General features: G+C 42.1%; 1 long non-coding RNA gene across 1 annotated transcript in view; it reads left to right on the forward strand.

Moving 5' to 3' along the window:
* LOC127375285 (uncharacterized) overlaps positions 1 to 24,297 on the forward strand; it is a 54,162-nt gene extending 29,865 nt beyond the window's left edge. The window contains exon 2 of the long non-coding RNA XR_007887356.1: positions 23,927 to 24,297. This is a non-coding gene — a long non-coding RNA (uncharacterized LOC127375285). The remainder of the gene's footprint in view (positions 1 to 23,926) is intronic.
* Positions 24,298 to 27,751: the final 3,454 nt, after the last annotated feature.

Here is a 27,751-nt window from a genome sequence, read left to right on the forward strand (position 1 = left end):
CCAGAGACATGTTGGACCATGATGATGATTCCAGTCAGGAAACCATCATCATTAGGATACATTCGCTGGTAATGTTTGAACTATCTGTCATGCTTTTAGGTTATAGAAAGTCGGATAATATTCAGAGCCCAGTCGCACTGCTGTGGTTCAATAATGATCTCAGGTCACTGATGCTTTTCTGGACTGGAAAACATTCCAAATTAAAGGCTTGTAACCCAGTACAGCACTGTGGGGACGTCAACAAAATGGAATTGTAATAATTTATTTTGTTTTATTTTATTTTATTTTTTGGGGGCTAAAACTATTTCAAATGTCAATAATACATTTGGTGTCTGATTTATGCTATATTTATATCTCTGTTAACATAAACATTATTGAAGGAAAGAAGAAAAACATAAATATAACAGGGGACCCCAAACTTTTGAGTGGTAGTCAAATAACAATAATGATGATGATTTGCTTGTAACATATGTCATGGCTATCCACCCAGCCATTGTTGATATTTTTCTGTCTAGACAGAGTTAGTGGTTGACAACAGACCTTCAGATATTCACAACCCTTCTAGGCAAGTTGTGAAACAAAAAGCAAAGCATTAGGACTGTACCTCAGTGTTACCAAGGTGTCGCACTGTTAATATTTAGTTTGGTAGAGTGATTAGAGGTTCTTTCCAAGACTTAAAACATGGGCATGTGTGACTTATTCAGCTAGTACTAGACAAGTTATCACAGAGGCCTCTGTGATAACTTGTCTAGTACTAGCTGAACCCTGCAGCACAACAAGCAACCAATGTCAATAGCAGTTGGCTCGGCTCATACTGTTCCCCAAAGCTTCCTTTGATCCAAGCAGAGAGTGAAATAATCAGAGTGACGAAACAGAAGGGACTCCTGATGGGAACGCTGCTAATATTGATGAAACTTTTATGGTTGCTCCTTGTGTCTGAGTGGAGTTTAGAAGCAGAGTTTGTGTGGCTGACTGGTGGTTGTTAGGCCAACAAAACCAAACCAACCCTGAATGCTGGTTTACTATTCACTTGCTGCCCAGCTTGCCCAGATGGCACACAGAATGTCTTCCAGTACACTGACGCAATGTGGGGCTTATTACAACACAGTTGTCTAATTAACAACATACACCCATGTACACTAGCACCCCCCACTGCGACTTTGAACCCTTTGGTACATCTGCTTTTAAAGCCTTGTGTCATGTACAGTAGCTTCTCTCCTTTAATGTCTTTTCAGCTGAAGGCTTAGCCTGCTTTGGTGTTGTGTTTTTAATCTCAACATGGAGTTAGATTTAAGTAAACATGGAACAAACTGCATCTTCCAATCAAATCTTTTTCCTTTTTCCCAACAGTATTCCTTCCTTCCCTATGAACGAGCCATCCTCTCTTAGTCAGCCGTCTTTTATTTTTTCCTTACCTCCTTGATTATTCTCTTATCTTGAAAAATTTACTCCACCCCATCTGTAATCCTCATTTCTTTATCTTTCTTTCCTCCCTTACCCATATTTCAACAAAATCTCCCTCCTTTCCTAGCTCCCATCTTACTTTCCTACCAATCCCCCAGTCTTTCATAATCACCTCCTGTCCCTTAATGTTTCAGAATACTTAAAATGACGTGCTTGTTGGATCATTAAACACCATAAAGCCCCTCCCTGGACGCTGTCAGAATGTTAAAAAGATTGTTGGTTAGTGCACTCTTCCAATCCAAAATCAGAAACCGACAATCCTATAAACATGTCTGCTTTATGCTGCAATTTGGCAATGTGCATGTTTGTTTTCCATTCTTCACACCACTGCTGCATCACTCTTTGTGTATACAACCGAGTGCAACACCAAGAATGCTTTCTTGAACCAACCCAGTCTAACTTCCAACTAAATCATTAACAGACTCAATTGGCTTCTGTCAGAGTGTAAATAAACCAACTCATTGTTTTAATCACACTCTTGACCTTGTTCTATCATATGGCATTGATATTGAACATTTAATAGTCTTCCCACATAATCCTTTCCTATCTGACCATTATTTAATAACTTTTGAATTCATGTTGTTAGATTATAAGCCATTAGGCAAAACTTCCTACAGCAGATGTCTATCTGACAGTGCTGTAGCTAAATTTAAGGAGGAGATTCCTTCAGTGTTTAATTCAATGCCATGTCTGAATTTAACAGAATCCTATAACAACTTTAGTCCCTCTGAAATAATCTTGTTGATAGTGCTGCAGGCTCACTACGATCAACATTAGACTCTATCACTCCTATAAAAAGGAAATTAAAACATAGGAGACTAGCACCGTGGTACAACCACCAAACCCGCCAGTTAAAGCAAATAGCTAGGAAAACTGAAAGGAAATGGCGCTCTTCCAAATTATCAGAATATCGCTCAATTTGGCAAAATAATCTTAAAACTTATAGAAAGGCCCTCCGTAATGCCAGAGGAGCCTATTACTCAGCACTAATAGAAGAAAATAAGAATAACCCTAGGTTCCTCTTCAGCACTGTAGCCAGGCTGACAGAGAGTCACAGCTCTATTGAGCCACATATCCCCATAAACTTAAGTAGCAATGACTTCATGAGCTTCTTCTATAACAAAATTATTACTATTAGAGAAAAAAATAATCACCAACTGCCATCAACAGTTATCAGTGGCTCTCCAAGTTCAGGGACTTCTGCCAATGTAAACTTAGATATATATTTAGACTGAAGTTAACTGATGAAGATCGATAGCAGAAAAACAATCATTTCTTCATCAAAGCCATCAACCTGTCTATTAGACCTGATCCCAACTAGGCTGCTTAAAGAAGTTGTTCCCTTAATTGGCACTTCTTTACTGGATATGATTAATCTTTCTTTATTATCAGGATATGTACCACAGTCCTTTAAAGTAGCTGTAATTAAACCCCTTCTTAAAAAGCCCACTCTTGACCCAGGGGTTTTAGCTAACTATAGACCAATCTCTAACCTCCCCTTCCTCTCTAAGATTCTGGAGAAGGTAGTCGCCAAAGAGTTGTGTGACTTTGTACATAACAATAGTTTATTTGAGGATTTTCAGTCAGGATTTAGAGTTCATCACAGCACAGAGACAGCTCTGGTTAAAGTTAATAATGACCTTCTGATTGCTTCTGACAATGGACTTGTCTCTGTACTTGTATTATTAGATCTTAGTGCTGCATTTGACACCATTGACCATAATATTCTTTTACAGAGACTTGAGCATCAAATTGGCATTAAAGGAACCGCACTAAGCTGGTTTAAGTCATATTTATCAGATCGTTCACAGTTTGTACATGTTAACGATGAATCTTCAATAAATACTACAGTTAGTCATGGAGTTCCACAAGGTTCTGTACTTGGACCAATACTATTTACTTTATATATGCTCCCTTTAGGCAACATTATTAGGAATCACTCCATTAACTTTCACTGTTATACAGATGATTCGCAGTTATATCTATCGATCAAGCCAGATGAAATTAATCAATTATCTAAATTACAAACATGTCTTAAGGACTTAAAATCCTGGATGAGCTGCAATTTTCCGATGTTAAACTCAGAAAAAAACGAAATTCTCGTACTTGGCCCCAAAAACCTTAGAGACTCACTGTCTAAAGATATAGTTACTCTAGATGGCATTACCTTGGCCTCTAGCACCACTGTCAGGAATCTTGGAGTTATCTTTGATCAGGATTTGTCATTTAACTCCCACATAAAGCAGACCTCTAGGACTGCCTTCTTTCATTTACATGATATTTCAAAAATTAGACACATCCTATCACAGACAGATGCAGAAAAACTAATCCATGCATTTGTTACTTCAAGGCTGGATTACTGCAACTCTTTATTATCAGGTTGCCCCAAAAAGTCCATTAAAACGCTCCAATTAATTCAGAACGCTGCAGCACGAGTACTGACAGGAACTAGAAAAAGAGATCACATCGCTCCTGTACTAGCTTCTCTGCATTGGCTCCCTGTAAAATTCAGAATAGAATTTAAAATTCTCCTCCTCACCTATAAAGCTCTTCATGGTCAGGCCCCTTCATATCTTAAAGAGCTCATAGTACCCTATTACCCCACTAGAACACTACGTTCTCTGAATGCTGGGCTACTTGTGGTTCCTATTGTCTCTAAAAGTAGAACAGGAGCCAAAGCCTTCAGTTACCAAGCTCCTCTCCTGTGGAACCAGCTTCCAGTTGCTGTTCAGGAGGCAGACACCCTCTCCACATTCAAGAGTAGACTTAAGACATTCCTCTTTGATAAAGCTTATAGTTAGGGTTGGCTCAGGTGAGTCCTGAACCATTCCTTAGTTATGCTGCTATAGGCCTAGACTATTTGGGGATTTCTCATGATGCACTGAGCTCCTCTCTTCCTCTCTCTTTCTGCACTCATTCGTGTCCCATTAATGCATGTTACTAACTTCACTTCTTCCCCGGAGTTCTTGTGCTTTTTCGTCTCGCAGGTTCTCATGGATCCTGGTGGAGCCTCCTGCCATGGTCCTGCTTGACTGCCATTGCCAATATCACTGATATTAGTGTTATTATTATTATAAGTATTAATATAGCTACGGTTACTGTTGTTGCTGTTGTCACTGCTCATTGTCCCCCATCGTTGCTGTTGTCATCATCAGTCACTACTATTAGTGTAGTTGTTGCTGTGCACCTGTCTGTCTGTCTGTCTCTCTCTCTCTCTCTCACCCCAACTGGTCGAGACAGACGACCACCCACCTAGAGCCGGAGGATCTGTCCTAGGTTTCTGCCTTTTAACAGGCAGTTTTTCCTTGCCCTTGTCGCCAAGTGCTTGCTCATGGTGGTACTGTTGGGTCTCTGTAATTAATGTTTTAAAGAGTTCGGTCTAGACCTGCTCTATTTGAAAAGTGTCCTGAGATAACTTCTGTTATGAATTGGCGCTATACAAATAAAATTCGATTGAATTGAATTGAACTCATCAAAGTCGCAAAGTCATCACTTGGTCAGTGGCCCTGCACTTCAAAATATGGCACTGTAGGTAAGTTAGCAAGAATAAATATGCAACATCCAGTTAGACTTTCAAAAGAAAGCTTGCATGGTTAATGTATGTTACTTTTCACACATGTTAGGGGTAGGGTTAATAATTGCCACAATGACTTTCCCCCATGTTAGGGTTAAAGTCCTGTGATTGTTTGGGCCATTCATCCACCCCTCTACCTCCACATGAAGACTTTCTTGGTCTGTATTCTACATCACCTGACTTCAATAGTGGATGAATCCAGAAATGTCGCTTGAAAGATAGCTACAAGCGCAATATTTTGAAATGGAGGGCCATGCATAATTAAAAAAAAAGTTTGTTTCAAGAATACCCTGGCCTATATTCCTAGAATATTGTCTTATTTTTCTAGCATCCCACTCTCCCTTGTACCTTCCGTCTTTCCTCCTTCCCTTCTAATCTCGACCCATCCTTACCCACTAGTCTCCAGCCACACAGTACCCCAGTGTGTATGTGTGTCTGTATTTACATCCCTGGCTTCCTGCCAGTTCCCGGAATTGTGTCTTGCCTGGTGAGGGTCCCTACAGTTAGCCGATCAAAAATCCCACAGGTCAAGAGGGAGGGATGATATTGCTGTAACACACCATCTTCATGCTGGGCTTTCTCCCCCAGGGGGATTCACAGCTCTCACTCAGTAAGTGTGAGTGTGTGTGTCTGTTTCTGTGCATGCCAAATAGAAAATTTGCTATGATTTGATTGCACCTTTATGCCTTTGATGTTAACTATAATAACAAGTTAGTTACATGGGGTCTCATTTGGACAAAACCAGCATGTCAGCTGTATTTATACTGACATCAGATTATGACAGATAATGACATGTCTGTTCCCCTGCAGTATTTACTGATGAGTCCACTTCCATCAGCGCTAATATGGCATTCTAATTGTTCACCACAAGCTCTGGGTCCTTTCTCTGCTCAAATCCAAAACCATGTGTGACAGAGTTATGAGCTACAAGCGATTTCTAATTGAAGAAGCTGCTATGTTATGTAAGAGGGACAGTTCAGTAATTGGGTTAAGTTTAGTCGTCAACTCCTCTCCAGTGCGTCACGCTTTATCATCAAGCCGGCAGGGCCCAAGTCCAGAAACAAACCACTCGGCAAGCACCATTAGACCACATTAAGTAAGATTAAGGCCAGCATTTCGATGCTTGGAACTGAGGGGATGCCCTCGTATTCATTTCTGATGACCGATTTTCTGTTTTTGGTTTGGCAAGAGGGATTAGTTAAATGTTTCCCTCCTTCCTTCAATCTCTCTCTTCTCTTCCCACCCCCTTCTTCCTAAAGCCTAGCAGTGATTGGTTCTTTTACCCTCACAGATGCTGCCCAGAGATAGTTGTCCAGCCAGGGACAAGTTAGCTGGTTGTGAATATGCTCAAAGACATCAAAGTCCTGAGCACTATTAATCTGCTAGCTCTGAATCTCTTCTCAGCTCTTTTGTTGCCCTCTGTCTCTCAGCAGTCTTTTCAGTTTTCTCTCTGCTTGCTCCATGCTTGTGAAGTGAAAGGGATGGCATGATATTTAGTGAATTATTCAGATTCACGGAGCTAAAGCTGAAGCTGCTGCAGCTCACCAGGCCTGGTCTTTTGACTGGATCCCCCTAGGGATATGCTGAAACCAGCATGACCCTCCTCTCTGCCATACACTGACACACATGCACTTTCACAGTCTCGCACTGGGACACACCGAGGCACATGTATACATTGAAGGGCAGGGGAGCTACAGCGTATTTGTAAAGTATAACTGTGAGTTAAAGTGTAAGTGCTAATGTGTTATAAAAATGCATCATGCTCATACTGTACAGTATGTGTACAAAGTAAATGGTTACGTAAATTTAGCAGACAGATGTAGTAAGTGTGGTTGGATAAAGGGCTCAAGTTCTGGTACTGTTCTCTATGAGCTGCAATCAGTGCAATTCACTGCACACCAAATGCAAAAAAGCAGAAAACAGACATGGTGACTAATCTGGTTCTTTAAACATTACCAGTACTGTACCTAAAAACTGGGTGGCACTACAGAAGTAAAAATGCTATATCCTTGGGTAACACTGACATATTCATTGAATTTCATGGTAATCATGCAATACATAGAGTGCAGAATTTACTGTGAGAGTGTTGCTAGAGGAAAGAATAAGAAAGAATGGATGCCGATGCAGTGGCTGCTAGCTTCTTCAGTCTTGCATAATTTCTGCATTTTTTTCTCCACTTTATTACTGTAACATCACTGAATTATGTCGGAACTTGGAATTTAAAGACCTGAGCCGAAAAATTATTACATATTGGCTATGGCAATGGCTACACATTCAGATGCTGCAGCTGGTAGGCTAGCTCCTTCAAACTATCTGTTTTTGTTTTAATCTGTTTTCAGCTTTATTACTGAAACACATATTACCTATGACAAAAAAAAGACCTACGGTCTTGAATTAAAGAGCAGCGGACCAGCACACCATGAAGGGTGCTGTTGCCCCAAGAGGAGAGGAAGAGAGTCGGATTGGAGCCATGTGACACAGCTTGGACTTAAGGCTGCCTCTGGCTAATATCCCGTCTGGACAAAATGGGACCCAACAACAAGAAATCAGAGACTGTTGTGCCCATATGACATATGGGTCGTCAGAAAAGACAGACTGTGTTGACATTGGTACAGAGAGAGAGAGAGAGAGAATGATACCCAGCAGGACACAGGTCAGACTCGAATGAGGTCCTCAGTCTCTACTGAGTGAATGCAATAGATGTTGAAGAGTTCAGAACATACCAACAAAATCTACTTACCAGAAAAATAAAATTCAAAACAACAATGTCACTTTGACTTATTGGGCCCTATCTTGCTGATCTGAAACGCAAGTATCAAACGCAAAACGCAAGTAGCTTTGTGGGCGGATCTCGGGCGCTGTTGCTATTATGCCGGCGGGATAAATGACTCTTGCGCCCGATGCAAATCTAAAATGGGTTGGTCTGAAGTAGCTAAATTAGTCATAGGTGTAGTTTGGGCGTAACGTGGAATAAACCAATCAGAGCGTCATCTCACATTCCCTTTAAAAGCAGGCGCGCTTGTTCCATGGCGGATTGCTATTATAATGGCGGATTTGCCAGGCGCACACCAGGAGCGGTTCACAGCCGAGGAGACCGACGTTCTCGTCAGGGCCGTAAAATACAGAGAAGTGACATTATTGACATGAAATAAATGAAACACAGCCATACGATAAATCAAAACAATGTAACGCAGCTCCGCAGGAAGAAGACCCTGGCCTTGGGAGCAGTGCGCACGGGCCGAGCAGTGCGCAAGGGCCAGCTGAGGAGGGAGCGGCGCAAACACCAAGGTGCAGAGGATCCAGACCCACTACACGCCGGAGGACCACCCGTTCCTGCAGCAAACCGGGTTTGACATGCTGGAGCGGGAGCTGTCCGGGATGCGGCAAAGTATTAATGCCCGTCTTGACCGGGTGGCGATGTTGCTGCTGCCTCTCAGGCGCATCCCCTCAAGTCTGCGCCCTTAAAATAGCATCTGAATAAGCGCCACTGACTTTAGACTAGGTTTTTCCTGGTCTGTGGCGGAATTGTTTTCTGAAACAGCAAAATAGCACCAGGGAACGTTTGCGCCGGAACACGCCTCCTCTTTTCGCTGAACTGCCCCCCGGAGCGCAAGTTCATTCTCTAATTTAAGGACGTGCGTCGGTGGAGGGAAAATGCCAATGTGCGTCGAGTGCAAAATAGGAATTATACAAGCGCCAGTGTACAAAGTCAATTGCGCTGAGTGCAAGATAGAGCCCATTGTCTCTTATTGTCCTCCTCTAATTTGTATCTGAAATCTTGTATATAACGACTGACTCATTTAGGTCAGGCGAATAGTTGAAATGGATTTTTATCAAACATGAAGCACTGATTTTGTCTTGTGGGATTTAGGCTCTTTTGGTTTGACTACAACCAAACTATATTTAACTATATGCAATAATAAGCCAGACATAGAGCTGAATGAGAATGAGAGTTTAAATGAGATTTAAACAACTTTTGATTGTGGCGGTGATTAATGTTCTTAATGTTTCATGTTGCTCTTTCTTTTGATATTATATGCCAGGGTCACAGCGAGGCCAGTTAATCAATTCATCTCACTTTTAGAAGAAAATTACTCGCATTCAGACGGCATTTTAGTGCGAGTTATTGCCTTTGCACGTTGCAAATGTGCCCTCCTCTTGCTGAGTGAAGACAGCCGAACGTGGGCGTGTGGAGAAATCTTGTAATAATAATAATAATAATAATAATAATGTATTCATGTGAGCGAGAGCGGCTGCTGACTGTTTACCTTGTATTTTTCCTAACGCCACCTTGCTCTCCCCTCCAACGTACCTGCAGGCAAGACTTAGTTCATACACTCAAACGCCAAGGCAGTCTGAATGAGTCTGAATGAATGATGGGAACAAAATTTTGAAAAAATGCAGCAGCCTCTCTTTAGGGTCAAGAACAGCAAGAGAGGAGAAGTTGACAGAAAAGATTTACAAAAGCCCTTGAATAAGCTTGAATAGCATCTCTAATTATATTGATGGTGAAAGAAAAAACAGAGATATAAGCTCTGCTGGCACAGGATGGAGTCAATAAGTTAGTCTGGCAGAGTTTTTCCTTGCATATTTTCATCTCTTTCTACTTTCTCTTTTCCCTCAAACTCCCCCCACCCCAGCCCCTTCTCTCGCTGTGAATGTGTGAGTGTGTGTGTGTGTGTGTGTGTGTGTGTGCAGTCAGGCTGCAGGCACTGCTCTTCTACGACATTACAAATGAGCTCCAGCGCTTGGCCCAAAAGCCCATTTTAATCTTTTGCCCTAAGAAGGATGACAACATTTATAAGTAGACAGAGTTGGACGGGGAAGAAAAAAAAAACATCTCCTCTTATTGACGCCGCTGAGTTTCACTCGGGCCCCTCAGCTAGAACACACACACAAGCCAGAACGAGCCACGGCCCCACAGCTCTGGGGAGATGAAGGATTCCCCTCTCTGCCGTCGATTTTTCTCCCTTGTTCTCTTTATTTGTCTTCCAGGCCGGGACTCTTTCATTTCCTGTTGGCTCTCTCGCTTTATAAAACATGAAGGATGTTTCTTGAGCCTCCGCCGATAATGTGGAGATGGTATCGGTGGTGGACCGAGCTACCGGGCGAAGGGTTGAGGGTCTGGAGCCTGGCTTCCCACTGTCGGGAAGGTTGAACCCCAAACTCACAAATCTCCTGCGGCGCCCATGCAAAAGTTTTCAGTGATTTCTTTCTTGGAATGGGATGGTGTGGAGGGGAAATCACTTCTTTTAATCAGAATTATAAATCTGCTACAGCCTGTAGTCGCTATCTCCCTTCACATCGTGTGCCATACCTCTTCAGCGATGTCCCCAATGACAGGTTAGATTATAGAGGAGGCCTATCAAATACACAGCAACCCCCAAAACAGAGATTCTGTATCCTTCAGCCAGTAACAGAATCCCAAAAATCTGTTACTGGCTGTAATTTTTTACATGTCAAGACTACCGCCCCTGAACACATCTTCCTGCCAATACTCAGTCATACTCATAGCACCACTAACTGGAAAAGGGATGCAAAGCCCTGTGCGGCAATCATGTGATTTGGGTAAAACTTTCACGGTGAGGTATACACATGGTGTTTGTGCACAACGAGAATGTAGAACTGCGAGGGCCCGTTCATTGCTGCTTGCAACTTTAATTAGTTTTAAAATCATAATTTCCATGAAAGGTATTTTATTAAATATAAATTTAGTAAAACAATAAAATCCAACCTATGCATTGCTTTTTAAAATGGTAAATGGACCTGTACTTGTATAGCACCTTTCCAGTCTTCCGACCACTCAAAGCGCTTTTACACTACGTGCCACATTCACCCTTTCACACACATTCACTCAGTGATGGCAAAGTCCATCAGACAGAAACTAACATTCATACACATTCACACACCGATGCACGGCATCGGGAGCAATTCAGTATCTTGCTCAAGGATACTTCGACATGTGGCACCAGGAGCTGGGGATCGAACCCACAACCTTCCGATTAAGGAACGACCCGCTCTGCCTCTGAGCCACAGCCGCCCTAAAACATGGCACATAAATCAGGGAAGATACTGCACCTTAAGGAAAAATGAACAACACTAACGTGTGCTTGATTCAGCTGAGAGGTTTCACTACAAGGCCCTCATTAGGTTTTCACAGAATGAATAAAAGTGACTTGAAAATTACCTTTCCTAGACTTTCCAGAGTTTTCTTGACAATACAGGAGAGACCTTGCTCACAAACTGTCACACGATTTAACGGCTTTTGTAGGCCTACTATTGGTACATTTAACTCAGTCATATTCCCCCTTTTGTGTCTCAGGTCCATTACAGGTTGACAAGAGATTAGACAGAGTTTTTCCACTGCTATTCCAGTGAATTGACTACATTTTAGTTTTTTTCTGACAGTAACGTTACTTTGGCCACAGCCCATAAGTAACTAATCAAGCAGAATTTACTTTGTTTTACAGAAAATGTTCCTTCTCACCTATTAAGAGGTAGAGTGTGATTGTTGCATGTACAAGGAACAAGGAATGTTTCTACTGGGCTTAAAATTAAGTTGAAAAGGTTGCTGAAAGTTTGCTCCACATCTGGTAAACCTGGATTATTCGTTTCAGTTTTCTAGGCCTTTCTCATTTCTCAGTTTGTCTCTTCGACTCCTCTCCTCACATCTTAGTCCCTCCCACATGAGTGAAGGAGGCGAGGTAGAGAAACGATGAGAGGAGTCGAGGTGATAGCATATAACAATAGGATGTCCTTGGTTTGGAACCTCAGCTGCTGTCCATGGTTTTTTTACAGCCTACCGTTCATTACAACAATTGTATAAAATTACTTTTAATTCAACTCACAATGTGGCATAATGTGACAACAATGTGCAGATGTCACTTTTAAAAAAACACCTACATACCGTACTTTTTATACAAACATATTAGTACTGCTTCAAACACACACACACACACACACACACACACACACAGCAGGAAAATGTTCATTTATTTAAAGTTCCATTTGTCTTCAACTAATAAAAGCTACTAATAAACTAATAAAGCTGCTCTTTTACTATAAAGCTTACCTTATCTTGCACTATTATAAGTTTTTTATTGTATTCTGTACGTTCAGGGAGAATATTAAGCCTCCCTTTAACAAATGACATACTAACAATTCCTAATGTCTGTAAAAACATAACTCTAGAAATACAGAGCCATGTGCAGTGGTGTAGAGCAGGGTATACAGAGTACACACACTTCATTTTCAGCTGGCATTGTCTTCTAAATCTCCTCGCAGGGATCGCAGGAAAAAGCAGGCCCCTCTGCCGTACTATAATCCTTTGTCGTGTGTCGCCGACGGGCCGGGCCGCACCAAGGTCCAAAACTTATGACCTGGTGTGGGTGAGCGAGAGAGCGGCATGAGAGAGGTGAGCAAAGAGAGAGAGAGAGAGAGAGAGAGAGAGAGAGAGAGAGAGAAGAGAAGAGAATACTGCCATGCCAGGAATTTTAGCTGCATCAGGTTACGGTCACAGGAAGTGACCGAATGAGGTGACAGGAAGTGACCCATCACAATAAAAGTCCAGTTACCCACACCAAATGAACAGGTTAATATTTAAAGGTCTCTTTTGACCCTACACTTGAAGTCAAAAACGACAATGTGCAAATACTACTGGCCCATCTTTGGGTGAACTATTATGCAAGAGTAGGATGTTCATTTGCTGGACAGGCGCTTAAAAATTATACATAAATTGTGTGCCGACTGTCTTCTTGTCGGTGAAGAGCAGAAAGTCTGATTGCACATATGATCTTCTTAAACAGAGAAGAGTCCGCAGAGTTTAAGAAGCACCGCTGCCAAAAATTACATGACTCACCAACTCGCAACTGTGTGGGCAGAAAAGTGGGTGTTGCAAATGTGCATCCACCAAAGTTTTAAAATAAAGATTTTAAAACTGAGGTTTCAATCTTTGAAAAGTTTTTTCCCTAACATACAGTATGTGCACCAGTTTTCAGATAACCATTTACACTGTTTGCAACCTGGAAAACAAACAAATATTCCAGGAGAACAGTGATAAACTTAAAAATGTGTAAAAAGAGTGCTGTAGTTGTGAAGAAGAAAAACTCAAATACAAAATAGTGCTGCATAGATTTACAAAAAAATGCAAGCCCTCAAAACTTTTTTTATTACATTTCAAGCTTTCAAAGCTTTTTTCAGTTTCAAAATATGATATGATATTCATCCCATAATTACATTCCAGCTCACCGCTGTTCTCTCTGCTCCCTCTGGTGTACCAGCTACCAAATATTGTTTCTGACAAGTCTTTCTATAAATGTTCTTTGTTACTGCCACAAAATAATGGCTCAGCTAGTTGTGAACAGCAACATATCAAGCAGACACTGAAACCTGATAGTTAGTTTCAAAGAAAAAAATGCTTTATTCTGGAGTCTGGAGGTCTGGCCAAAATGGACACAGAGCTTCCCAAACCTAAACTATCAGAAACACTTTAACTGAACTAAGAAACAAAGAACCAAAAACTGGACTACCAGACCTCCAAGCTCAAACTGTAAAACCCAAAAACCATCCAAAGTAGCTAACAATGATGGGATCAGCAGGCTGCTTTGTCTGGGACAGAGGGAGGAAAACCCAAGGGAGGAGCGTGCACGCCTATCATGTTCAAACAAAGCTGTACAGAAGTTCTTTGGCTGAAAGTACGGAAGAGGATTAGTGCCACATGTGAAAAAAATATTCTAGTTCTGAGTTTAAAGTTAGAAGTCAGAATCCTAAAGTTTTTTCTTTAAATTCAGAACTCAAATTTTTCACCTTTTAAAATAGTTTTTTGATCCTCTTCTGTAGAAAAGGACTTGAGAATGAAGGGCTGAAAGCAGTAAATATAACACCAGCAACACAACTTTATTTCATCAGAATAATCTGCATTTCTACCGTCAATATTAATTCAATTACTGCTTCTAAACCAAAAACTTCACCACCGGATGTTAGAGCGGGAGTCTACAGGTACAGCAGTGAGCAGTGACCTACAGTCTACACAGCCCAGTGAAGTTAAACATATTTGTTGTGAGGAGCTAAAGAGGTAACGTGTTAGCAGGGGCGGACTGGGACAATAATTCAGGCCGAGAATTTGATACCATCCCAGGCCACCACCACCCGATTAACGCAAAACACCAAGAGTGAGTTAGGTTGGGTACCTACTGATGTACGAGTGTAAAATAATAAAGCAAAGGCTCCACATGCGCCCACACACAGACTTTTCTGTTTCTTTCCCCTACAAAATAAATGTTTCTGTTGTGCTGCAATAACCTGTACTCAAATCACATCATTTCTATTCTATTTCATTTACTACTACACTTTTAATGTGCAGGCTGCACATTTAACAGCGTAGTAGTAGATGAAATAAAATAGGTTACACCATCATCCACCTAAACCTAAAATTCTATTTTTATGTAACAGGTACCAGACTAGTTATAAATTTGACCACTGTGTCAACCATAGTATCATACCACAAGTGAGAGGTACACAGGTGGCGCACTGCAGATGTGTAGATTTACTCTCTGTCACATTAAACAAGGAAACTTCAAACACACAGAAAGAAATTTAAAATATGATACAATAGTCACAGTGAGTAAAAAAAAAAGAAAGAAAAGGTTACAACGTTCACTCACTCATGTAAAAAAAACCTAACCCATCAGGAACTAACCTCCTCATTAAGCTGGTGGTGCTGGATAGGCTCTGGTTGTGTGTCTGTTGTCACCACCTGTTGCCTCTCCCTCTCTGCTCCACCTTTCCTCTTGGGCTGTCGATCTCGCTCCATTTTTCAAGCATGTAGAACTACAGGTGAGGGAGGAGGGGGGAGGGGCCGCAACTTGGTGTGTGTGTGTCTGCAGTGCTGTGACAGAGAGCCTCAGAAAAAGAGAGGAGGGGGTGTGTTTGTGCCCAACGTTGCTGCTCAGTGTGTGTGAGCTTCAGCGAGGCAGATACTCTAATGAGCCGCACGACGGATTGTTTATTTAAAAATCAAGCGCGACCCGAACCGAGCCTTTGGTATCGACCATCGGCAATCGCCGAGTGGGCCAGTTCGGCATCCAGGCCACCGGGAAAAGTCCCGGTGCTCCCGATGGCCAGTCCGCCACTGCGTGTTAGCATGTGCCTCTAGCATAGTATATAATGTAAACTGTAATTACCCGGATGGGGGGATGTTACCATACAACATGAAACATTACTCAAGCAATTGTTTTTAGTGAAGAAACAGCCAGTAAATGTACCAAAGTAATCAGAGTAATAGTATAATGATTACTGTAACCTCCCATCTGTTATATACTTTACTTTACTACACATTAGTTTACTGAGACCATGGAAACATACCATAATGAGGCTGCCTGGAATACTTTATCCTGTACAACATGTCAACATAACTGAAGGAATTACTCATCTAATAAACTAACTTTCTTATGTAGTTGAAAAACTGCTAAGTAACCAATTGTAAACTGTACTTTTTCCATATTTCATAGTGAGTCTGATATTTTAACTTGAAACATTTGTTAGACAATTATTACCAAAGTTAACCTTCAGATTTATTTATTTGTAAAAGCTGCAATTATGTTTTAACCCCTTTTAAAATACTGTATATACTGAATATCATTTATAATTATATATTATGATGTCATTTATCTGTCAACATAATAAAGTTTGAATGTGAGACAGTAATGTATTGTGTTGCTTACGGTCATTTACTACAGGCTTAAAATTTCACATTTTCATATTGATAGATGTTACACTGAGCAGGGTTTCAACTCGTCTACATACAGGAAATCTTCATAAAACTTCTTCTGTGAAATAACATGTTATTTGTATAAAACCATACTTGTTACTGAATTTAAAAATGACCAAAACCCTTCTTAAAAATAAAACTTTATTAATGTTTCATTAATATTCCAGTTACACATGTTGTAAGTAACAAAGCTATAACTTTAATGTAAACTGTGCAGATCATGTCCTCCATCAAGGTTTATGGTTTCTAGTATATTGAAGTGTGAGCTGGTAATGGAGCTCTGCAGTCAGTGTTCATCTTCATCAGTCTTCCTTTGGATACCCAGACTGTCCTGATGCTGCAGCTGTCTCTGTCCTCTGATGGGTCCAGGAACACCTGAGCTTCATCAGGTCACCTGTAAAACATGGAGGATTCAGTGTTACTTAACTGTACTACAAGTACAACAGCTCATTGTGGCTCACAGTAGTCCTCAGTTATAAAATAAAATAATAAGCAGTGTCTCTGGTGGTTCCTTGTTGCAGCTAACTGTAGTGATGTGTTGTTGAAACAGTCTGAGGTTACCAACACAATGTCTATCTAATGGCAGCAGATACACACACAGGACATTTACTGACTGTAACTGATGTTGGAACAAGTTCCCGGTGCAATAACAGACATTCAGCAGTGAGCCTCAGTGTTTATAATACAACAGGAGATTATATGAGTATAAGATGTTACACTGGACCTGCACTTATATCGTCAGTAATAGCAGTACTTCAGTAACGCTAAATAAATGGATCAGAAAACTTTTATTAGTCGGTTTGACTCCACATAAAGCCTAGTGAGCAACCCCAGCTGCTGGGTGCTAATCAAAGTTACACAATATTACTAAACTAATGAATCCCTGCAGTTTGACTGTTTCTCTCTCACTGTAGCTCTAGTGTTAACTCTGGTGCACGTAGATCAAGTTCATTTATATTCAGTAGCCACACACACACACACACACACACACACACCGGAGCCGAGCAGAACGGCTTCGGAATAACAAGCTAGCACTAGCTGGTTAGCACATCAGCAGAAAGTTACACAAGAAGCATTATGAAAAATAATCACCATAACTTACTCTCTGTATTTTGGTAGCTTCTAACGAGGCTGAACAATCACAGTGTCTATTCTATTACAACGTAAAGTCCAACAGCGGACTCCGTAACTATAGTAACCTGCGGCAGTGAGCTCACAGACGAGGCCTAGCAGGCTGCAGCTACTGTGTGCTAATCAAAGTTATACAATCTTAACAAACAAATTCATTCCTGCAGTTTGACCATTCCTCTCACCACAGCTCTACTGTTAACTCTGTCCTCATTTATCAAGTGAACTTACATACAGCAGCAACACACACACACTGGAGGGGCTTCAGTATAAAGACAAAGCTAATGCTACGTGAGCTAACGGTAGCAGTTAGTAGAAAGTTACACAGTTTGTGATTGTCCCTCGAGATCAAGGCCGCTTTAATGCACGGGCTTACCTGGGCTGAAGCCCAGGGGCCTCCCAAGTTCAGGGGCCTCCCATAAAAGGTCATATTGTTTTGTAACTTGTCAGGTTTTCTGTCAATCACTCTAATCGCACGTTACATGGTTGCTGATTGAGCCAAATTAGGAGTGACCCACGTGGCCCCATAGCCTATGGCCCGTGGGCTTACCTATCAGAATGTCTATAATTAGTTTTGGGGTGTGACCCTCTATGATTGAGTGACATTAAGTGGAAAATGTCGGGGAGGACGTTTGAGAGTGGTGCCCAGAAAAGAAAAAAACTTATAAAGAAGGAGTTACGCGAAAAAGATCTGCTAAAGAGCATCCCAAAGCTCACCGGATTTTTTAAACCAGCTACTTCTGTTACTGAAGATGGACCCAGCACCGGAGGAGGATCGCTATCCCACATACCGGGGGAGCGGAGGAGGCGCAGGCCGCGCAGGCCGCGCAGGTGGACGTAGCTGAAGAGGAGCAGGGGACCGCCCGTAGCAATGGAGGGGAGGAGGAGGGCGGAGCACACGAGCCCCAGAGAGAGGACCAGGCCGCAAACCAGTTAGGAGGAGAGCCTCTCCCTGTAAATGATGATGAAGATGACCCATATAACAGTGACCTTTTTGGTACCTGGCATTAGGCCATGTTGCTATCCATGGTCCTGAATGGAGTGTGTTTGTGTGTCTGTGCAGGTGCAGGTGCATGTGATTGGTTCACAGGGCCCGCTGAGGCCAGAGAAGAGGCTCCTACTTTGATCTGTTTCTGTTCTTTGCTTATGCTGTTATCAGTTATTATCAATGTTTGTGCAGACAGGTGATGGTTGGTGTGGGTTGTTTTTCATATCGTTTGAAATCATACTTTCGCACATTTTGGTTTTATTATCACCATAAGTTGCTGTGTGTGGTTTTTAAATAAAGTGTCTTGTGTTTATGCTCAAGTGGGCTCAGTGATATGTTAATAACAATATTATGGTGTTTTCTGGCTCGAAGAGGGAAAACTCACTGTTGTATGTCTCGAAAGAAACTAATGCATTTTATGATGTAGATTACCTAGATATTACACTTTTTTAAAATGAGACTCTATAAATCGAGGGGATGGGGGGCCTACAAAACCTCTCAGCCCCGGGGGCCTAACATTAGGTTAAGGCGGCCCTGCTCGAGATATATATATATATATATAAATATATAAAGTCCAACATCAGACTTAGTAATACTCCTCAGTAATCTATTACTGTAACTGCATTAACTCTAACGGTTTACATTAGTCATGGTTTTACTTCACCAACAGCAGTGAGCTACTATAGCTTCAGAATCAGAAATACTTTAATAATCCCAGGGGGAAATTACTTTAATCACATACTCCAGATCATATAATATATTAAGAATATATATAAATATATATATACACTACCAGTCAAATGTTTGGACACACCTTCTCATTTAATGGTTTTTCTTTATTTTCATGACTATTTACATTGTAGATTCTCACTGAAGGCATCAAAAAAACATGTTTTATATTTTAGATTCTTCAAAGTAGCCACCCTTTGCTTTGATTACTGCTATGCACACTCTTGGCATTCTCTCGATGAGCTTCATGAGGTAGTCACCTGAAATGGTTTTCCAACAGTCTTGAAGGAGTTCCCAGAGATGCTGAGCACTTGTTGGCCCTTTTGCTTTCACTCTGCGGTCCATCTCATCCCAAACCATCTCGATTGGGTTTAGGTCAGGTGACTGTGGAGGCCAGATCATCTGGCGCAGCACTCCATCACTCTCCTTCTTGGTCAAATAGCCCTTACATAGCCTGGAGGTGTGTTTGGGGTCATTGTCCTGTTGAAAAATAAATGATGGTCCAACTAAACGCAAACCGGATGGGATGGCATGATGCTGCAGGATGCTGTGGTAGCCATGCTGGTTCAGTGTGCCTTCAATTTGGAATAAATCCCCAACAGTGTCACCAGCAAAGCACCCCCACACCATCACACCTCCTCCTCCATGCTTCACGGTGGGATCCATGCATGTAGAGACCATCCGTTTACCTTTTCTGCGTCGCACGAAGACACGGCGGGTGGAACCAAAGATCTCAAATTTGGACTCATCAGACCAAAGCACAGATTTCCACTGGTCTAATGTCCATTCCTTGTGTTTCTTGGCCCAAACAAATCTCTTCTGCTTGCTGCTTTTCCTTAGTAGTGATTTTCAGCAGCTATTTGACCATAAAGGCCTGTCTCCTCTGAACAGTTGATGTAGAGATGTGTGTGGCATTATTCTGGGCTCTAATCTGAGGTGCTGTTAACTTGCGATTTCTGAGGCTGGTGACCCAGATGAACTTATCCTCAGCAGCAGAGGTGACTCTTGGTCTTCCTTTCCTGGGTTGGTCCTCATGTGAGCCAGTTTCGTCGTAGCGCTTGATGTTTTTTGCGACTGAACTTGGGGACACATTCAAAGTTTTTGCAATTTTCCGGACTGACTTACCTTCAGTTCTTAAAGTAATGATGGACTGTCATTTCTCTTAACTTAGCTGATTGGTTCTTACCATAATATGAATTCTAACAGTTGTCAAATAGGGCTGTCAGCTGTGTACCAACCTGACTTCTGCACAACACAACTGATGGTCCCAACCCCATTAAGAAGGCAAGAAATTCCACAAATGAATCCTGACAAGGCACACCTGTGAAGTGAAAACCATTTCAGGTGACTACATCATGAAGCTCATTGAGAGAAGGCCAAGGGTTTGCAGCGCTGTCAACAAAGCAAAGGGTGGCTACTTTGAGGAATCTAAAATATGAAACATATTTAGAGTTATTTCACACTTTTTTGTTTACTACATAATTCCATGCGTTCATTCATAGTTTTGATGCCTTCAGTGAGAATCTACAATGTAAATAGTCATGAAAATAAAGAAAAACCATTAAATGAGAAGGTGTGTCCAAACGTTTGACTGGTAGTGTATATAAAGGTAAAATGTACAGTTTAGAATGTGCAAAAAGCGCAACAGTGATTGTCCGTGTATGAGTCAGATCACAGAGAGGGGGTGTCTGACTCTCTGAGGGAGGCGTTATAGAGTTTGATGACCACAGGTAGAAATGATTTCCTGTGGCGCTCTGTGGTGCATCTGGGTGAGAGGAGTCTTCTGCTGAAGGTGCTCCTCTGCTGGGCCAACGTGTCATAGAGAGGGTGTGAGACATTGTCCAAGATAAACTTTAGCCTGGACAGCATCCTCCTCTCTGCCACGGTTGTCAGGGTGTCCAATTCCTCCCCCACGGCATCACCGGCCCTCTTGATAAGTTAATTTAGTCTGTTAGTGTCTGCGACCTTCAGCCCACTGCCCCAGCATGTGACAGTGAAGAAGATCGCACTGGCCACAACAGACTCATAAAACATCCTCAGCATCTTCTCATCATCTTCTCTTCATCTTCTTCTTCAGCTTCTCGGTGCTACTAAAGGTTACACAGCCTTACTAAACAAATAAATTCCTGCAGTTTGAACATTTTTGCCTTACACATAGCTCTGTCTTTAGCTGGCTGAGCTAATGTTAACACATCAGTACAAAGTTACACAAAAAGCCACATGAAAAACAACCACCAGCCTCCAAACTACTACTCCTGGTATTTTCAGCTTCTTAACGGTCACACAGCTTCTGACTGTCCCTCATATTACAACATAAAGTCCGACATCGGCCCAGCCTGTGTGACTACAATGTTAGCCACAATAGCTGCACAGCATGTTAATGCCAAGTCCAGCAGGCTAACCTACACAATAAACAGTAAAACAACATTAAATAGAGAAAAACTTACAGCTTCTAAATGAGAGGTTGGGTGACAAGACGGTCCGTATCGGTCCATGAGCTGGTACTCTTTTGAGAAAGTAGTTGCAGTCCTTGTGGGAACATTTCAGTCCCATTTCAAAAATAAATAAACAATCCAAAATAAAGTATGTATCTTCCTCTGATGATGGGAGGACATGCAGACTTCTGTGCTGGTCCGTGTAGCAAACATCAGGGCAGCTGGGGCACTTAGCCCCAGGCTTTTAGGAACAGCCAGGGCTTGCAGGCCAAACATGATAAACAGCAAAAGCAGCTCTTGTCCATGGGAGGTGGTTAGTCAGAGGGGAGGTGGTGCTATGCAAATGGCTCTGTTACTTTACAAGAGGGGCAAAATCTGAAGGTCAGAGCGTTTGAGCTGAGGTCTTCTGACATGGCCCGCCCACTAAAAAAGGACTGAGTTGATTTTTTACACAGTTTCTGTGTTGGTAGGCCACCCATATACCCGAATATGTGTGTACAAACATTAGAAAAATGCATTTTGCATAATATGGCCCCTTTAAGAAAATTGTCACTTCTTTTTCCCAGATTGACTTTACGCAGAATGGAATGGTGATAAATCTATGGTAAAATAAAGGAGTGCATTTGTTCAGTCAGCACTAATATAGAGTGAGATCACAAAAGAGCAAGAAAACAGTGACAAAAGCACAATACAACCAGGCAGCAACATACAGGGTCACATTAAAAACTAATCACAAGCATTATAAACAATATGAGAGAGCAGTGGTTTAAAGTTGTTGAGGGGAAGCAGGAATTAATTTATTTTAAAGAAGTCATTTCAAAGTGCAGCACAGCCTGTTCCATTTATAAGCAGAATCAGATGCGCACCATAAACTCACAGGATTCTAATGTGGTAAACAACTTTAATTGAGCATCATCCTCTTTCATTCCTCTTGTTTGTCTCCACTACAACATTAAATGCATGCTGTACAAATACATTTGATTCTGCTACAACAAAAGTTACATTTTGCACATTACTGCGCTGCACATGCAGGTTTTACTTCGATTACTTAGAGTGTTTTTTGCGGCTCCGGCTGTGAAGTGCTGTAGCACTCTGCAACTTAATAACTACCCTTACAATCACGCCTGTGCAAAGAGCTGAAGACGGAGTCATAGAAGTACGATCTCCAAAAATGTAATTTTTCTCTTCTCCTTGAGGCCCAATTAAGAGTTTGCTCACAGAGTCCAGCCAACTGATGGAGTAAAAAAACAAAATATTTAGATGATTAATTACTAAACTGCAGAAAGAACAACAAACCGTGGCCCGAGGGATTAACGGATGGAAGAAAGGTGGGTTTATTGGCAGATGGCTGAATGGACGGAGGGGTTCAGCGAAATGGTAAGAGGGAATTAAATTTCAATTCAATTTTATTTGTATAGCGCCAATTAAAAACAGAAGTTATCTCTTTCTCTCTTATCCATTATAAAATGATTTACAGAGACCCAACAGTTCCCACCATGAGCAAGCACTTGGCGACAGCGGCAAGGAGAAACTTCCTTTAAAGAGGCAGAAACCTCGGACAAACTCTGGTTCTAGGTGGGTGGCCATTCGACTTGACCAGTTGGGGTAAGTGAGAGAGAGAGAGAGAGAGGTAAAGACAGAAGGACAGAGACAGAGACAGAGACAAAGGTGCATAGCAACAACAAGGAGCTCAGTGCATCATGGGAAATCCCCCGATAGGCCTAGAGCAGCATATCTAAGGGATGGTTCAGGACTCACCTGATCCAGCCCTAACTATAAGCTTAATCAAAGAGGAACGTCTTAAGCCTACTCTTAAATGTGGAGAGGGTGTCTGCCTCCCGAACCACAACTGGAAGCTGGTTCCACAGGAGAGGAGCTTGGTAACTGAAGGCTCTGGCTCCTGTTCTACTTTTAGAGACGATATGAACCATAAGAAGCCCTGCATGCAGAGAGTGCAGTGTTCTAGTGGGGTAATAGGGTACTATTTTATATCTTTAAGATATAAAGGGGCCTGACCATGAAGAGCTTTGTAGATTTTTTTTTTTTTATAGGGAGCCAGAGCAGAGAGGCTAATACAGGAGAAATATGATCTCTTTTCCTAGTTCCTGTCAGTATTCGTGCTGCAGCGTTCTGAATTAATTGGAGCATCTTAATGGACTTATTGGGGCAACCTGATCATAAGGAGTTGCATTTGTTACTTCAAGGCTGGATTACTGCAACTCTTTATTATCAGGTTGCCCCAATAAGTCCATTAAAACGCTCCAATTAATTCAGAACGCTGCAGCACGAGTACTGACAGGAACTAGAAAAAGAGATCACATCTCTCCTGTACTAGCTACTCTGCATTGGCTCCCTATAAAATGTAGAATTGAATTTAAAATACTCCTCCTCACCTATAAAGCTCTTCATGGTCAGGCCCCTTCATATCTTAAAGAGCTCATAGTACCCTATTACCCCACTAGAACACTACGTTCTCTGAATGCTGGGCTACTTGTGGTTCCTATAGTCTCTAAAAGTAGAACAGGAGCCAGAGCCTTCAGTTACCAAGCTCCTCTCCTGTGGAACCAGCTTCCAGTTGTGGTTCGGGAGGCAGACACCCTCACCACATTCAAGAGTAGGCTTAAGACATTCCTCTTTGATAAAGCTTATAGTTAGGGCTGGATCAGGTGAGTCCTGAACCATCCCTTAGTTATGCTGCTATAGGCCTAGACTATCGGGGGATTTCCCATGGTGCACTGAGCTACTCTCTTCCTCTCTCTTTCTGCACTCATTCATGTCCCTTTAATGCATGTTACTAACTCCACTTCTTCCCGGAGTTCTTGTGCTTTCTCGTCTCGCAGGTTCTCGTGGATCCTGGTGGAGCCTCCTGCCATGGTCCTGCTTGACTGCCATTGCCAATACTGTTGTTGCTGTGCGTCTGTCTGTCTGTCTGTCGCTCTCTCTCTCTCTCTCTCTCTCTCTCTCTCTCTCACCCCAACTGGTCGAGACAGACGACCACCCACCTAGAGCCGGAGGATCTGTCCTAGGTTTCTGCCTTTTAACAGGCAGTTTTTCCTTGCCCTTGTGCCAAGTGCTTGCTCATGGTGGTACTGTTGGGTCTCTGTAATTAATGTTAAAGAGTTCGGTCTAGACCTGCTCTATTTGAAAAGTGTCCTGAGATAACTTCTGTTATGAATTGGCGCTATACAAATAAAATTGAATTGAATTGAAAGGAGTTGCAGTAATCTAGCCTAGAAGTAACAAATGCATGAACTATTTTTTCTGCATCCGTCTGTGACAGGATGTCTCCGATTTTTGCAATGTTACGCAAGTGTGGGAGTTAAAGGACATATCCTGATTGAAGATAACTCCAAGATTCCTGACAGAGGTGCTGGAGGCCAAGGTAATACCATCTAGAGTAACTATATCTTTAGACAGTGAGTCTCGGATGTGTTTGGGGCCAAGTAGAAGAACTTCATTTTTTTTCTGAGTTTAACATCAGAAAATTGCAGCTCATCCAATTTAGATAATTGATTAATTTTATCAGGCTTGATTGACAGATATAACTGGGTATAATCTGCATAACACTGAAAGTTAATGGAGTAATTCCTAATAATGTTGCCCAAAGGGAAGCATATATAAAGGGAATAGAATTAGACCAAGCACAGAACCTTGTGGAACTCCATGACTAACTTTAGTGTTTATGGAGGATTCATGGTTAACATGTACAAACTGAGAATGAGCTGATAAATAAAAGGATTTAACCCAGCTTAGTGCGGATCCTTTAACCCCTTACCATGTATGTAAAATTACCTAAAAACGTCTAAAAACAACATACCCAAAGTCAATTAAAAGCTATTCTTCAACCATTTGCAGTATATGCATGGTTTTGGTCTCATTCAAAAGATAACGCTCTGCATTGTTTAGCAAAACAGTCAGGATCACTCTATGTGCTTCTGGCACTGAGTAATTGTGGTGTGAACATACTGCCTTTGAAGGATATAAATTCCGCCTGAATTATTTTGTACAAACAGATGGCTGGAGATGACCTATAGATGTGAGGTATAAGCTGGAAAACACAATAGGAGCATAGTATCAAGTGTTACCAAGTTCAGGTTCAAATTTTAGAACAAAATCACAAAAAATGAACATATTACACAGGTTTTTCTAAGGGCACCACCAGGTGTTTTCAAACTGCCATTTGGAGACCCCAAAGGGACCCTTGGTAACCATGGTTACGGACCTTGGATAAAAAGGTCATAACTTTTGAACGCTTTGACTTACAGGTTACATCTTGGGCTCTAATGAAAGGTGACACTCAGTGAATATGGGTATGGGATAGGATAGCTCTGTCAGTAGTAATGACACAGACTAAGTGAAGTGTAAACACATTTTTTTGTGTTTTATTGAACTTTGTGCATATTATGTCTTTCTGAACTTGAATTTTTTGGAAATAAAAAAGTGATTTTTGTGCATAAAATAAAACACAGCAAACTTAACACACAACAATCATGAACAATTTACAAAAACTATATACAAAGTCCCTGAGCCAAGACTGTCCCTCTGTGTCCTTATAACCTCCTGACAGGTTATTAGCAACATGCCCTGCATTGTAGCAGTCCCGCCCAACCACCAAGCACAAAGGCACAGGATGATCACAGGAGGCACACTTCAGTGGTGTCTTTGCATGGCACTGCCTGCACTTCAGCCGTCCATTTGTGCTGTGCCCAGTGATGTACACTGGCCTGTGGTGTGCTCTGGCTGGAGGAGGTGGTGGTACAGGTCTGGCTGTGGAAGGAGAGCCCACCTGTGCCAGCTGCTCGGCGAGGGTCTCCCTGAAAGCTTTCTGGTTCAGTGGCTTCTCTCCTTTTCCACTGGCGATGGCTTTGTGCAGGAGGAAGGCGATCACAATGGCAATGTCCATGAAGTGATAAAAAAAAGTTTTGTACCACCTCTGGGTCTTGTGTAGGACCTTGTAGTACCCTATCAGGGCATCTGACAGGTCCACTCCACCAATGCACCTGGATATATAGAAAAATAGACAACATTGAGAAAAATATACCAAAACATAAATATATCAAGCAAACAAATTATTACATTTCAAAGAGTGTAAAACATAAAAGAATATGTAGTATGTACCTGTTGTAGTCTTTCACACATGGTGGCACCGAGATGTCCTTCACCATCCACTGCCCATTTGCACCTTTCACCCTCCTTCGCACCTTGTCTCCTGAATGGGCTGTGTGGAGTGCTGAACACATGGAGACATCCCTCATGTCTCGCCACTGGACGAAAAGGAGGGAGTCCTTCCTCATCCAGCGTATGCTGCCACGGGGAGATTTGGAATCCAGGCTGTGGTCTTTTGTCTTTGGAAAGCCAATTCTGTCGGTGCGGATGGTTCCACACGCCCAGATCCTCTTCTGGAGGAGGAGGTCCTGGAAAAGGACAGGACTTGTGTAGAAATGATCTACATACAGCTTGTAGCCAGTGCCAAGCAACTGTGTGTCCATCAGCTCCATCACCGACTCATAACTGAGTCCCATGCCAGTGTTTCCCTGGGACCTCCCTCATACACAAAAAAGTCCCATGTGTAGCCGGTCTTGGACTCTGCCAAAACAAAGAGCTTGTACCCCCACTTCACTGGTTTGTTTTTCATGTACTGCTTCAAGCCAGTACGGGCTTTGGAGGCAACCATCCTCTCATTGATGGAAATTTCCTGGTCAGGGTGGTTGTTCCTCTTGCAGGCTTCCCTGATCTCATTGTAGAGTGGCTTTATTTTGCAGAGGCGGTCATAGGCTGCTGTGCCTTTCTTCTGCTCATTAGCATCATCTACTGCTGGGCTGCTCAGATGAAGGGCCTGGTTCATCATGAGGAACTTCCTTCCAGTCATAACCCGTTTTGCGAATGGCAAAGGTTCCCCCCTCACCAGTAATCGGTGAAGCAACAGCACTTCACCACACCCATGTAAATAATCAGGGCCATGAATGAAAGCATGTCCTGCAGCGTGATGTCAGACCAGGGATGGGTCGCTGAAGAATGGTGTGTGGAGCCATGTATATTGGTGTTCTCAACTATTGTTTGTAACACCAGCTTGGTAAAAAACAACTGAAAAAGCTCTAGGGGGGTGTATGAAGCTGTGAGGATGAGACGGGGTCCAGGTGCATTGCTGGGTCTGAAGGTAGGCTGTGGTGGCGTGATGTCTGGGGTGTCTACATCATTCCATCTCCCTCCAGCTGGGATGGTGGACCTCCCAGGTTGACCGCTGATGCTGCTGCCATCACCGCCTCCTCCTCTTCTTCCTCTCCTGCCTCTTCCTCTGCTGCTTCTCCCTCTTGTTCCCCCCCGTCCTCTACCTCTCTGGGGAGTTGGGGCGTGGGGCTCCTCTTCTGAAGAGCTGCTCTCCTGCTGCTCCACTCTACTCCGCTTACTGGCAGAGGAGGTATCAGGCTCCCACTCCTCATCTGACTCTTGATCTGAGATTTGTCTGTTATTTGAAATGAAGAAATATTTTTTTGTGTAAGTCATTTACAAAGTAGACAAAAATGTTCAATCATTTATATATATATATTTATATATATTTGTTATTTCCCCATTGTGGGACAAATAAAGGAATATCTTATCTTATCTTATTATTATTATATTATATATATATAAGTTATAATATACTTACTTGTCCAGAAGAATAT

Source organism: Dicentrarchus labrax, unplaced genomic scaffold (genome assembly GCF_905237075.1).
Source record: "Dicentrarchus labrax unplaced genomic scaffold, dlabrax2021, whole genome shotgun sequence".
Taxonomy (NCBI): Eukaryota; Metazoa; Chordata; class Actinopteri; family Moronidae; genus Dicentrarchus; species Dicentrarchus labrax.